Source organism: Suricata suricatta, chromosome 2, assembly GCF_006229205.1.
Source record: "Suricata suricatta isolate VVHF042 chromosome 2, meerkat_22Aug2017_6uvM2_HiC, whole genome shotgun sequence".
NCBI classification, from domain to species: Eukaryota; Metazoa; Chordata; class Mammalia; order Carnivora; family Herpestidae; genus Suricata; species Suricata suricatta.
In genome coordinates, this window is record NC_043701.1 from 102972591 (window position 1) to 102984720 (window position 12130).

General features: G+C 43.3%; 2 long non-coding RNA genes across 3 annotated transcripts in view; one reads left to right on the forward strand and one right to left on the reverse strand.

Annotated features, from left to right (window-relative positions):
- Positions 1 to 873: 873 nt before the first annotated feature.
- The window catches only part of LOC115271790, a 26831-nt gene continuing 15574 nt past the window's right edge, over positions 874 to 12130 (forward strand). The window contains exons 1-3 of one of the 2 annotated variants that reach the window (XR_003900092.1): positions 874 to 899; positions 2620 to 2734; positions 3179 to 3470. This is a non-coding gene — a long non-coding RNA (uncharacterized LOC115271790). Of the gene's footprint in view, positions 900 to 2619; positions 2735 to 3178; positions 3471 to 12130 lie in introns of those variants that run through there. The other variant, XR_003900094.1, reaches the window with a different exon arrangement.
- Positions 4306 to 6009, reverse strand: LOC115271798. The gene is made up of 2 exons (XR_003900096.1): positions 5915 to 6009; positions 4306 to 4813 (listed from the first exon to the last, which is right to left on the reverse strand). It is a non-coding gene; the product is annotated as an uncharacterized LOC115271798 (long non-coding RNA).

The following is a 12130-nucleotide window of genomic DNA, read 5'->3' on the forward strand; positions in this document are numbered from 1 at the left end:
AAACAAGTGTCAGAACCTGTAGTCCTCTCTGGGGAGCTCTGTGACCTACTCCGAGCTAGCACTTTCAGAAAAAGAAATGCTGGTCAGATGGCCAGACTTCTATAGAAAGGCTGAGTGAGGGACAAGGAGGTAGGACCCCGGTGGAGTGGGAGTGAGGACCGCTGGATTCAGAGCCAGAGCGAACGGGAAATAAGACGCCATCTTTTCCTCATCCAGCCTCTCTGGTTTCACTTTCTCTGCTTCTTTCCTTTATTTTCTTCTTGCTGTTTGTTGTCTCTTACTTGTTTTTCTACCTTCTTTTCTTTTTCTTTCTCCTTTTCTATCCTTTCCCTCTTTTTATTTTCACAAAACAGGCGCTGTTAGTACTGTATCCATACAAATCCAGCCAGGAGAGAGGAGCCACTTGCTAATTTGACCAGGGAGGGTTTCATATGAAGAGTTACAGCAGGGGTGCCTGGGGTGACTCAGTTGGTTAAGCATCTGGCTTCAGCTCAGGTCATGATCTCGCAGTTTGTGGGTTCGAGCCCTGCATCAGGCTCCGTGCTGACAGCTCAGAGCCTGGAGCCTGCTTCCGATTCTGTGTCTCCCTCTCTCTCTGACCCTCCCCTGCTCACGCTGTCTCTCTCTGTCTCTCAAAAAAAAAAAAAAAAAAACCATTAAAAAAAAAAGAGAATTACAGCAGCCTTCCCACACCCACCTCTTACCTGAAGCTTCGCATTCCACAATTTCAGTAGTTGCCGGAGGTCAGCTGTGCTCTGGAAGCAGATGTTACTCCAGGCATATTGTCTGAAGGTCAGTAGTAGTCATTGTGCTACGTCACAATTGTTATGTCATTCACCTCACTTTTATCTAGTTACATGGGCATTTTGTCATCTCACATCATCCCAAGATGAAGAAGAGTGAGTATAGTACAAGAAGGTATTTTGAGAAAGAGATCACATCCATGTGACTTTCATTACAGCATAGGGTTATAATTGTTCTGTTTTATTATTAGCTATTATTGTTCATCTCTTACTTATGCCTAATTTATAGTTAAGTTGTATCATTGTATGTATGTCTAGAACAAACATAGCATACAGAGTCTGGTACTGTTCGTGGCTTCAGGTATCACCTGGGCGTCCTGGATTGTAGCCTCTGTGGACATGGAGGGACCACTGTATTAACGATTACAGTGGTTGGAGTAACAAGGGGCTGACTAGTAGGAAGGAAAGGGAACTGTGAAGAATATAGAAATAGCAGATACAAGGTGCCGCCTCCCCGCTGATGCTGAGAGAGGGGTACCCCAGGAAGGCCTCCCCACCAGTTAGGAAATGTGACCAAAAAGGCATGAGCAGGACCCAAGTACTCCGGAGCTCCCTCTCCTATTCTTGAAATGTGGGTTCCGTCTGCCTTTTCTGTTTTCAGAGACTGCTCCCAGGACGGCCTTGAGATCCTGAAAACGCCTGTGCAGAACGTGTGACTGAGCCCAGTTAGTGCCTCTTTGCAAACTTTTAAGATTTGGAGGACAGGTGCAAGGATCCACTTCCGTTGCTGAGCCCAAGATGGGCCTCATAAGTTCCCTTTGCTATTATTAAAATTGCCTCCTGCCGACACTGAGTGTCCTGTCTCTTCAGTCTCACCCTCCTTCTGCGCTGGGGGCTGGCTTCGGGAAAACTCCCGAAAAGATTGAGAAGCTGCACCACCCCACCCTAGACCTTGGTAGGGAGAGCACAGCCATGGCTCACTGACTGTGGAGAAGGTGCTGCGGTGCCAAGCTGGAGGAACTTTCTGGAAATCCATCCTCTATAACTGTTTCTAAATCCACCCTCCAGGGTGTTGGGAAAGCTGAGTCTCACCATGACTTTTTTGTATCACCTAAAAATGGAGCGAGTTAAATGACAGAATCCTGGGACATCATTTATTGTGAGACACATCCCGATTGCAGAAAAATGATTAAAAAATTTTTTTTACAGTTTATTTATTTTGAGAGAGAGAGTGCATGGGGGAGGAGCAGAGAGAGACACACAGAGAGAGAATCGCAAGCTGGTTGAGGTGCCAGCTGGTGCCCCTGGCTTGCTGATTTCTGATCTGACTAAACTTACCCTTCCTGCTCTTGGTCTCAGCTTAATCCTAAGCCTGGAAGCCTCCAGCACAGGGTCACCCCTCTCCTCTTCTGCCTTTCTGTCCTATCCCAAGCAGGATAAAGTCAGGGAAACGGGAAATCTGGGCTGGCCTGGGCATCAGGTGCGTCGGCAGTGAGGATGGCCAGGACAGACCGGTGAGGAGCCTGCACCTTGGCTGTGTGTGAGCCCTCCAGAATTGCTGGAGGACGTTAGGCAGAGCAGCGACGTCTCTGTGTGCAGATAAACAGTCGGGATTAGAGAGGCAACAGGTTTCACCAGCCCTTGGGAAAAAATACGATCAAGTACTACAATGGACTTGAGTCTCTGCTAGCATAACCACAGCACCCCCGGGGCCCCCAACCTTTGCTGTTCCCACCTAGTAGGGTCCTAGGGCTGCCGGAAGGGCTGCGGGCGTGGCTCTCACTGGGGGTTCGCAGCTGCACTCCCTCCACTTGGGGAGAATTCTGGATAGAAATGCACTTCACAATTAAGAGGTCAACATGTCTTTAACTTTTAGGAAATCACACCGTTCCCTACTGAACTCTCATGCCATTACTGGCGGCTTCAGAAAAAGCATCTGTGACGCAAACATGACAAAGCGGAAGTCCAGGAACTGGAAGGTTACATCTAAGGTAAAAGTTTACTCAAAAAGGTACAGCGTTTTAGTTCTACTCTGATAATAACCTCTCACAAGTTCCAAAGTTCTGAATTAGAGACTAAGTTGTCCATAGTGATTACTGCCAGTGGACCCTAGGAAACAGTGGTTGTTGGCAGGATTTAGTTCCTGGTGAGCTGTGGGCTGAGGACCTCTGTTACTACTGGCAGTTGGCCTGAGGGTGTCCTCAGTTCCTTGTCACATGAGTCTCTCTAAATGACAGCTTGATTAATTAATGTGTGCAAGCTGAGAAGGCAATAGAATCTGTAGCAATGAAAACTTTTGCGACCTAATCATGGAAGTGATTTCCGTCCCTTTCTTCTTATCCCATTGGTCAGAAATACATCACTTGGTTCAGCCCACACTGAAGCGGAAGGAACTGTACAAAGGTGTTGTTATGGGCCAATTTGTGTCTCCCTAGAATTCGTATGTTGAAGCATTAACTCCCAGTACCTCAGAATGTGACTATAGCTGGAGATAAAACCTTTAGTCACTTGGGTGATTAAGGTAACACGAAGTTGCTAGAGTGGGCTCTAACCCAGTCTGTGGAAATTTGAACACACAAAGAGACATCAGACACATATGTCTTCAGAGGGAAGGCCGACGCAAGCCAAGAAGAGAGGCCTCAAAAGAAACCAGCCCTGTCCACATCTTGATCTGAGACTTCTAAACCTCCAGAACTCTGAGAAAATAAACTTATGTTGTTTAAGCCACCCAGGCTGTGGTGTTTTGTAATGGCGGCCTAAGCAACCGAAAACAAGTATGGATTCCTGGCGATATAGTTCACTGGGGACCATTTTAGAAGGCTGTCTATCAAAGTGTGACCATTCTCACAGGTCACTGGCTGAAATCAAATTGACAAAAGCTAAAATTTTGAGAGAATTATGCTACCAAAAAGATGACCAGACTGGAATAATGGCACTTAAAACTAACTCTCCGGCACCCATACCTCTCTGTGGACAGGCAGTAGGCTGGGACACTCCACCACGGGTTTAAAGGCGAATGACATTAGTGACTAACCTTCTGGATCACTGTGTCACAGTCATACTTCTACATAGCATGGAAGAACTCAGACTACAACAAGCAAGGGGAACATCTTAAAATCCTACACACACACACACACACACAAATCCTACACAGACAACAAAACCTAAATATAAAGGCATAAGAATAAGATAGAAATGAGACTTTCCATCAGCAACACTAGGTTCCAGAAAATAGGACCAAAGTTTTCAAAATTCCTATTGGAAGCAATTTGGACTTAGACTTCCAAATGTTCCAAATATCTAATTAAACTATCACTCAAGTGAGAGAGTGAAAATAAAAGAATTTTCCAAATTTGTAAAACCTCACAAAGCGTAACACCTACAACCCATTCTTCCCCCAGTAAAATAATTTCTGGAAAACACAGTTTAGCAAGGCAAACAGATCCAAGAGGAAAAGATCAAATAAAAAAGGCAATGGTGAATCTATAAAAGTAAATAAAAACCCTGTAACATACAAACAGAAAGCCAAACCTATTGCTCTTATCATGGCCCTGCACATAAATATCAGTAAAGATTATTTATAATGCTAAAAGGAGTGTGGGAAAGGGGTTGGATGTATGGAAATCTGGAACCAAAACCCCAGATGTTAAACACAGAGGAAGAGTCAGGGCCGTGGAGATGTGGGGGAGAGTGGAGAGGAGTAATTGCAGGGGGGCCATTTCTTCCCGCCTGGGCAGAGGCCCTCTGGCATACATCTCTTGTTGATGTTCCGTAGGACACAACGTGACTGGATCTTAGCCAGTAATTCCAGCAATCTGGAATTTATATTCTCTTGGGCCTTGTTGATTCAACTGCTCGGAAGAATGGCGCGTCTCATTCAGACCATTGGCATCTGGAGGAGGAGTCAATTCTCACAGAAGGACGTTGTATCAGTTAAAAATTGAATTTGGCTCTGAGGCACAGGAAGTCCCACAGATGGCCACTTAACTGATTCTGGTCTGGAGGGAGGCATTCCCTGGTAGAGGCAGAGGAAGCCCTTCTTCTTGTCTTTCCTCAGAATCTCTCTGGTTCTGGAGAGGCAGAGCAGAAAGATAAGGTATATTGGGTGATATTACTGTAGGAGTAGCTAAATAGTCCAAAGAGCTGAATTAGGAGATGGGGACAGGTAGACACTGAAATCTTGCATATGATACAGGTGGAATAAATCACTTAATCAATGACGTTGGGGCGACTATTTTTCCATTTGGGAAGAAAAAATTAGAACCAAAAAACCCGAAGGGATATATGAAAATATTTTTGAGTTCTTTATTTAATTAATGCCTACTTAAATAAGAAGGGAAAAAAGCAAAATCTATAAAGGAAAACATTGACAAATTTGACCACAGCAAGATTTAAAAACTATTTTTTAAATAAAAAAGACATTCTTAATGAATTGTAATCTACCAATAGACAGGCAAAAATATTTGTAGCATGTGTAACAAAGGGGAAATATTTACAATATATAAACTTTTCCTAGAAATCCACGAGAAAAAGGCAGCCTAGTAAAAGAATGGGCAAAGGGTAAGGACAAGAAATTTATAGAAGAAATACATATAGCTAATAAACATATAAAATGGTGCCCAACCTCACAAAGTAGGAAAATACAAAACAAACAATGGCATACCACTTTGAATTGATTAAAATGGCAATAATTTTGAAGTTTGGTAAAATTCGTTGGCTATGTAGTAGGGCAATTATATACTACTATTGGTGAAACTAGTTTGGAAAACAATTCGGCGGTTATCTATGCATATCCAGTAAAGTGCATATTCTCTGTGCTTGAGCACTGTCACTCTTTAGTACCTACTCTAGAGAAGCACTTATATATGTGCATTAAGAGGCAGATGAGGTTATCTTTATTGCAGCATTTAAAATAGTAAAAAGATAATGTAAATGTCCACCAATAGTGGAATGGTTAAAAACCAAATCAAACCAAACCAAACAAAACTATGGTACTATATATACTATTAAACAGCTTCCTATCAGCTGGGGCCTTTAGTCTCCTTCAAGTGGCCTTGCAGCCCGGGGACCTCAGTGGGTCCCACTTCTCATGTGGTGGTTGGCATGCCCTAGTGCAAAAACAGATGCTTCTGGGTCAATTTAAGGCTTCAGCTCAGAACTAGAGAACTCACCACTGTGGTACTTGGTTGGGCAAAGGCAGACACAGCGAGCTTAGATCTGTGTGGCAGGAGAATAAGCTGTGCCTCTTTTTTTAACCCTTATGTATTTATTTTGAGAGAGAGAAAGAGAGAGAGAGTACAAGGTAGGGTGGGGCAGAGAGAGAGAGGGAAAGAGACTCCCAAGCAGGCTCTGTGATGTCAGTGCAAAGCCCGATGCAGGGCCCGAGCTCATGAACTGTGAGGTCAGAGCCAAAATCTAGAGCCAGATGCTTAACTGACTGAGCCACTCAGGTGCCCCTAAGCTGTGCCTCTTGATGGGTGGAGCAGTTGGGCAGAAGGGTCTGCTCCCACAAGGAGGGGAGAAATCAAGCCAGGAGACAGGCTGGCACAACTTGACACTGCAGATTTCAAAAATGGTTTTCCTAAGGATATGACAGTTGAGCTGAAATCTGAAGGTCAATAACCCCTAGTTAGGGGAAGAGGAGAGGGAAGACTTCTCCAGGAAAAGAAAGGAGCGAAAACAAGGTACTTTGCTGGAAAGGCCCAACATGTCTTGAGAGCAGGACCTGAGGAAGAGGAAGAGTGTCCTTCTAGAAGCATGGAGGAGCCAGGCCACTCCGACTATCTCAGCTGTGTTAATGATCTCAGACTGTATGTAAGAGACTGGAGGATCTGTAGAATGGTTGTGAGTAGGAGGTGGGGTGAGGGGGATGGCTTCTATCAGATTGACATTTTCCTTAAGAAGAATTTTTTAACCTTTAATTCATTTTTGACAGATAGAGAAACAATGTGAGTGGAGGAGAGGCAGAGAGAGCTGGAGACAGAGAATCCAAAGCAGGATCCAGGCTCTGAGCTGTGAGCACAGAGCCCGATGCAGGGCTTGAACTCACGGACTGTGAGATCATGGCATGAGCTGAAATCAAGACGATTGACATTTTCAAAGACAGCTGTGTGTCTGGTTGCGTGTGCAGCATGGAATAAAGGACCAGTATCACTGTCTGTCCATGAAGACCAGCAGCTAGGGGACCGCTGGAAAGACTGAGGCAAAAGATGATGGAGTTCTGGGTTTGTTGGTAGCAGTGGACATGGAGGAAAATGAGGCCTTGTATGGAAAGAAAATATATAATCCCAGTGTACTCCTGTGGCCCCTGGTCTAATTATCATTATCCTCTTTCTACTCTCAAAAGTATTTACGTTTGGAGACTAGATTATGCCGTTGGCCTGTACGTGGCAGGAGAAACAAGGTGGATGTGATGATAGATAGAGCAGTTGTGGGAATACAAAGGACAAAGTGTCCAGGATGACTTTGAGTTTCTGACTAGAAGACCAGAATGGAAGGTGGTGCTAATTGCTGAGTCACTGGGAACCGAGGATGAAGGACAGGCTTGGGAGACGTCCCAAGGTCAGACTGAAGGTCTGCAGAGCCAGAGCTCCAAGTAAAAACCTGCACTGGGGATAGGCATTACAGATGAGTGATTGATGAATAGATAGTTGGTCACCAAAACCATGAGTGAGAAGAACATTTTCTAGAAAGAGAACAATGTTGCAAAAAGAGATGATTACAGGAAGGGATTAGGGAGAGAAAGCTGGAACACAAGCTGGAAGCAAAGTGAACCCCATTCTGAGGGTCCCCTTATTTCTGTCAAAATGAAAATGGAGGACACCTTGGTGGCTCAGTCAGGTAAGGGTCTTGTGGAGAGCTGCCAGAAAGAGCTGCCAGGGGAAGAGATGTGTGCCCTGACCTAAGATCAGCCACCTGCAGGGCTGGCCAGTGTTATCACTCCCAGCTCAAGGCCAGAGACAGCTTGGCTGGGCTTTCTTATCGGCTCCTCAGACGCTGTGCTAAAACTGCAGCTTTTGTTTTTTCTTTACCCTAGCCCCTTCACGTGACCCTGTTTCTTAGCAACTGACCTGTGTTTTCTGCTCTTTATAAGATGCTTGTGTTTTCTCAATAAACTGAGGCTTGATCAGAAACTTTGTCTTGCCTCCATTCTCTGTGCCCCCTACCCCCCAATTCTCACTCCCTCCCTCAGGATGTGCATTGACTGACCTGCGGGCCGGGTCAGGTCTGACTCCTGATTTCGGCTCAGATCACAATCTCATAGGTCCTTAGTTGGAGCCCTATGATTCGGATTCTCTCTCCTCTCTTTCTGCCCCTCCCTGTGCTCTCTCTCTCTCTCAAAAATAAAAAAATAAACTTAAAAAAAGCTTAAAAATTGAAATGGAAATCCATTGAAAATTTTGAGTTGAGGCATGATAGGATATTGCTCGGAGAGTTTATTTAGGAATTTGAGAATTTTAGAAGATAACTAAAGTATTTAGAGACTCATGAAGCGACTGTGTGAATACATATCTTCCAGTTAGAGGCATATATAAATCAAACAAATTACTTTTAATTAAATCTAATCTTCATGACTTACATTTTAATTCAAAAACACTTTGTTCTCCTTGTCGTGAAACCCTAATTAGCAGTGTTTGACATTTGAGGGCTTTTCCACTACCCCTTCCTTTCTTTTCAAGAGTTAACCTAGGGGTGCCTGGGTGGCTCAGTTGATTAAGCCTCTGACTTTGGCTCGGGTCAAACCTCACGTTCATGGGTTTGAGCCCCGCATCAGGCTCTGTGCTGACAGCTAGCTCAGGGCCTGGAGCCTGCTTCCGGTTCTGTGTCTCCTTCTCTCTCTGCCCCTCCCCACCTCGTGCTCTGTCTCTCTTTGTATCAAGAATAAATAAAACAGTAAAAAGTTGAAAAAAAGTAAAATTTGTTTAAAAAAAGAGTTAATCTATTACAACCCTTAATTACTCTCTAGATCTATTATTAATAGAATCTGTAAATGGTAATGTCCTATTTAAAAAAATATTTATTTGCTTATTTATTTGTTTTTGAGAGAGAGAGAGAGAAAGAGCATGCATGAACACACTTGTGCATGTGAGCAAGCAAGGGAGGGAGGGAGAGACAGAATCCCAAGCAGGCTTCCTGCTGTTCTACGTGGGCTCCACATGGCGCTCTGTCTCACAACCCACGAGATCATGACCCGTGAGATCACAACCTGAGCCAAAATCAAGAGTCAGAGGCTCATCCAGCTCAACCCACTGAGCCAACCAGGCACCCCGCTGTCTTTTTTTTTTTTTCTTTTTTCTAGCAGGTGGTGCTATTGAAAAGTCTGGAGTCCTTGATTCATGAGTCTAGTGCCTTCCAGTGGCAGCATATGTCACTGCAACCACAGCTGCACTAAAGAAGCTACCTGAAAGCAGAAAATGCTCTGAACTCCCATTTCTAATTTTTTAAGCCTTGATAATCAGAATCAAACAACAAAGGAGAATTTAAGAAATGATACTGAGTTGACTAGTAACAGAGAGAGGGCATATATAACTAATTTTCTATTTTTTAAGTGAGCCATTGTTTGCTCATTAAAAGCAGGGCAGCATAAGGCGGGGGAAATCATTCGGCTTGCGTCATCTGCTTACTGGCGCTGTGGGACTGAGATACAGAGGGAGAAAGTGACTTAAATCACTTATGAAATTTTAGTTGTAAAGAAAACTAGGTTTACTGTGATGATTTAGGCTACAATTAAAAAAAAGTTTTTACTTATTATTTTTGTTAATGTTTATTTATTTTTGAGAGACAGAGAACAAGCTGGGGAGGGGCAGAGAGAAAGGAAGACACAGCATCAGAAGCAGGCTCTAGGCTTTGAGGTATCAGCACAGAGCCCGACTTGGAGCTCAAACCCATGAACTGTGAGACTGTGACCTGAGCCAAAGTCAGATGCTTAACCAACTGAGCCACCCAGGTGCCCCTGAAAGATTCTATGTTTGAGAGCAGTTTTAAATTCCCAACAAAACTGAGCAGAATGTAGATTTTCTGAGAGCCCCGCCCGTACACACCTACAGCCTCCCCACCATGGACATGTTACTGACACACCATTATCACCCCCAAAGACCATCATTTACATTACATAGACTTCTGGTGTTGTGCATTGTATGGTAAGTGTATAATGGCATGTTACTAATAATCCTCTGTGCTGCCTAGTTCTCTCTCTCCTACCAACCACTGGCAATTACTGATTTTTTTCACTCTCTCTATAGTTTTGGCCTTTCCAGGCTGTGATAGAGCTGGAATCACTCAGTATGTAGCCTTTTCAGGTTGGCTTCTTTTCCTTGATAACATGCATCTAAGTTTCTTCCATGTCTTATCATGGTTTGATAGCTCATTTCTTTTTAATATTGAATAGCATTCCATTGTCTAGATATACCCCAGTTTATTTATCCATTCACCTCCTAAAAGACATTTTGGCTACTTCAAGTCTTGGCAGTTATGAGTAAGCTGCCTTAAGCATTCATGTGCAGGTTTTTGTGTGGACACAAGTTTTCCAGGCTACAAGTTTTCACTTTTAGTTTTCAGCATCTGTGAAGAGTGGCAGGTTAAATTTGACCCAGGCAGCATAGCTATAAATCTAGTTCGTGCTATGCCTCCTCACCAAGGCAACCATTCCAAACGTTAGGAAAGTCAATACAAAGGTTGAGAAAACCATGGCGGAAGTATTTAATCATATTATCTAAAGTTTATTGTATTTGGGAATGATTAGATTGTGAGTACGCAGTAAGTGCAGACTAAATGCAATCGCAGACTTCCTTTTGATTTCATAAGACCTTCAAACACGCTGTGGTTGCTTTTAACCATAAAACATGTAGGCAGTAATAACGAAGAAGCCATGTGTAAATGTCTTGCGCAAGCACTTTTAGAACTGAACCTCATGATGGTGCCCAACGTGTTCTTAGTTCAGATTCTGATTGCAAGTGAGGACTGAAGACCTGAGATTAGCAGTTTAATAGAATTGAAGCCTAAAGATACATGGAGAAGAAAATACAATATGTATTTTGATAAAATACATGCATTCTTTAAAAAGAATCCTCCAGCAATGGTCATTTTTTAAGGTTAAGACTTTTGAGCTACTCAAGGACTTTATGAAAGCTTTTATTATGTAAGGATCCACATGTTATTGCTGTCTGCTACCATGCCCTGCTGGCAGCTTTCCCCCCACCCCGTCAAAATGTCACAGAAAATCTTGTCCTTTCAACTGCTGCTCATCCCATTCCCTCCCCAGGACCTGCTGAAGACTCTCCTTGAGCTCAGAGATTAGAGACGGGTTTCTTGGCTAGTCTTTGGTGTCTCATGTTATAGATGTTGCTTCTCTGTTTTGTTTTGTTTTTCCTAGTGATTCTGAAATCAGTTTTTACCATATTGGTGGATGTGCCCTGATTTAAGAAGACCTGATATCTTTATTTAATCATTATGTGTGTGTGTATGTGTGCGCAAGCGCGTGCGCACTTGTGCATGGACACACAGGGGCATGCTCGTGAGCAGGGGAGGGGCAGAGAGAGAGGGAGAGAATCCCACATAGGCTCCTTGCTGTCAGCACTGAGCTGGACACAGAGGCTGAGCTGAAATCAATTCAACTGCACAACCAACTGAGCCACCTAGGGGCCCTAGAGATCTTTTGTGGTTCCTTATAAATTTTGGGATTGTTTGTTCTAGTTCTGTGAAAAATTCTGTTGGTATTTTGATAGGGATTGCATTAAATCTGTAAATTGCTGGGTAGTATGGACTTTTTTTTTTTTAAGTTTATTTATTTTGGGAGAGAGAGAGTGTGTGTGAGCAAGATAGGGGGAGAGAGAGAAGGAGAGAGAGAATCCCAAGCTGGCTCCACTCTGTCAATGGAGAGCTTGATGTGAGGCTCAAACTCATGAACCATGAGCTGAAACCAAGAGTCAGATGCTTAAGTCCCGAGGCCACCCAGGCACCTAGGGTAGTATGGACATTTTAACAATATTTGTTCTTCCAGTCCATGAAGACATTCCAATAGAATGTATGTCATCTTAATTTTTTTCATCAATATTTTATAGTTTTTAAATGCAGATCTTTTACTTCTTGGTTAGTTTTTTCCTAGGTACCTTATTACTTCTGGTACAGTTGTGAATGAGATTGTTTTCTTAATGTCCCTTTTTGCTGTTTCATTATCAGTGTATAGAAATGCAGCAGATTTTTGCATATTGATTTTGTATCCTGTGACTATACTGAACTCATTTATCAGTTCTAGCAGTTTTTTGGTGGAGTCTTTAGGGTGTTCTATATATAGAAGTTCTATCTTGTGTAAGAGCACAAAAGCCCTCCATTTACTTTTGATTTCTTTCCTCTTCTACAGAGAGATAGGCAGAGACCCAGGTGAAGGC